Source organism: Pseudopodoces humilis, chromosome 3, assembly GCF_049639895.1.
Source record: "Pseudopodoces humilis isolate 2021_Gansu_Grassland_sample_001 chromosome 3, ASM4963989v1, whole genome shotgun sequence".
Lineage (NCBI taxonomy): Eukaryota > Metazoa > Chordata > Aves > Passeriformes > Paridae > Pseudopodoces > Pseudopodoces humilis.
The window spans coordinates 35,957,127-35,959,175 of record NC_142202.1 but is presented as its reverse complement, the minus strand read 5'-3'; the positions used below and the strand labels follow the sequence as shown (position 1 = coordinate 35,959,175).

Sequence of the window (2,049 nt, the reverse complement as noted above, 5' to 3'; positions counted from 1 at the left end):
CCAAGCCCGCAGCGCGTCCTCCCGGGCCCCGCTACCACCGGCGGCCGCGACGCCGCTCCACGCCCGGGAGCCCCGCCGAGCTGCAGCCAAGCGCCAGGAGCCGGGAGAGCGGCGGGAGCAGCCCAGGCACGGCTGAGCTGCAGCCAAGCGCCAGGAGCCGGGAGAGCGGCGGGAGCAGCCCAGGCACGGCTGAGCTGCAGCCAAGCGCCAGGAGCCGGGAGGGCGGCGGGAGCCGCCCAGGCACGGCTGAGCTGCAGCCAAGCGCCAGGAGCCGGGAGAGCGGCGGGAGCAGCCCAGGCACGGCGCACGCCCCGGGCCCGGCCCGCCCGCCCCGCGGCGCCTGCGCGGGGCCGCCCCCGTTCGCCGGCGCCTGCGCCTCTCCCGCTTCCTGCTGCGCGGCCGCGGTGCGTCCGCGCTACCGGGCTGCGCCGGGGCCGGGCTGGGGGCAAAGCCGCTCGTCTCCCCTTTCAACGCCCCTCCACGCCCGCCGGACCTGGGCACGGCGGGGGCTGAAGCGGCCGAGCCCGCCAGTGATGGTGCCGCGGCCGGCGGCGAGCGCGGCGCAGCGCGCCCACGCCTGTCCGTGACTGTGAGCGGTCCTCGGGGCCGCGGTGTCGCGCCTGGTGCAGCCCGGAGCTGGCGGGACGCGGCCGCCGCACGGGAGGAGCGTAAGTGACGGTGAGCGGCCCGGCCCGGGGCTGCGGCGGAGCGGGGGCAGGGTCCGCGCTTCCCCGCGGCGTTGGCGGCGTGTGCGGGGCGGTGCGCGCGTGTGCGTGCGGGGCTGCGCGCTCGGGAGGCAGCGGGCACCGCTCCCTCGGCATCGAAACCTCAGCGGCGTCGCCCGAGCATCGTTCCCCGGCGCTGCACCTCGGCAGTACCCCCTGAGGGGTTTTCAGAAGCAGGCATGATGCCCTGAGAGCTGCTGCAGCTTATTAAAGTAGCCGATACAGGTAGGGGGACCCAGGCGCGAAAACCTTTTCGCCTGATGGAGTCATTCAGCAGTATGTGACTTCGCCTAAACTTGCCTGTTTCTCGGCTTTCTCTACTGAAGTGCACGCGTGATGAAGATACAAATAGTTGATTTAGGCATAGGAAAGCAGATGCAGAGTAGAAAGGAGTTTTAGTACATCGGAGCGTTTTCTTACCTGTGTAATGCTCCACCATACCTCACTGTTTGCTGGTTGACTTTGATCGGCTTCGGCTCTGCATCCCGTGGGAGATCACAGTGTATTTATTTCTTGTAGCATTCACAGCAAGATCCTTACCAGCATCGGTAGAACTCGGTAGGCTTTGCATTCCTTTTTGGAGCAAACCTTTTGACAGTGTCATTGTGCTTTGGATTGTGTACTTAAGTAGCTCTGTGTCAGGCTGACTCTTCAGTTAGCTGAATATTTGTGTAATTGTTCTTGTGTCTGAAGCCTTGTGCTTCACCAGCACAGCTGAATGTATGTGCAGGTTTTGTTGCTTAGAGCCTGTATTTCCTACATTTTAGATTAAGAGGTATGGGAATGTGAGGAAGGTGCATTAGGTGTCCATGGCTCTTATGGCTAGGAGCAAATAAAACCTTTTATGTGGGGAGGAAAAGGAATAATGAGCTGTGCTGTCCAGCAGTACTTACGGTATTTACGTGTTGTGTGGGTGTGACAAGCAGTGAGGATCTCTGGGATGATATCCAAAGAATCACCACAGTGCCATCATTGGTTGCGTCTCTCTCTGCTTCATGTAAAGGTGTTTTGAGGTGATATGTCGGACTTATTGACAGGCAATGCCTTCTCAGTTCTTTATAAATGTAAAGAAAAAACAAATAAACCAAAAAATGACAGAAAATGTCTTTGGAGGAGTTAGAGAGGTCTGTATGTGCTTCCATATGTGGCTTTTCCACCTTTGCTGGAACTGTACGCAGTGAAAATTACACAAAGTGCTGAAGTGCAGGGAACAGCCAATTAAAGACATTGTGATGCTTTAGTTTCATCAAGACCAAATCATTAAGGTGGATTTAGAACTACAGTACGGTATTAATATGTCACCTTACTAATGTCTCATTTGGGG

The 2,049-nt window shown here is 58.9% G+C and overlaps 1 protein-coding gene across 3 annotated transcripts in view; it reads left to right on the top strand.

Annotated features, from left to right (window-relative positions):
• The first annotated feature begins 423 nt into the window (after positions 1-423).
• Positions 424-2,049, top strand: part of HEATR5B (HEAT repeat containing 5B) — a 58,234-nt gene continuing 56,608 nt past the window's right edge. The window contains exon 1 of one of the 3 annotated variants that reach the window (XM_014255955.2): positions 424-668. The gene's annotated coding sequence lies outside the window, so the exon portion shown is untranslated. Of the gene's footprint in view, positions 679-833; positions 951-2,049 lie in introns of those variants that run through there. The other 2 variants (XM_014255954.2, XM_005526894.3) reach the window with 2 other exon arrangements.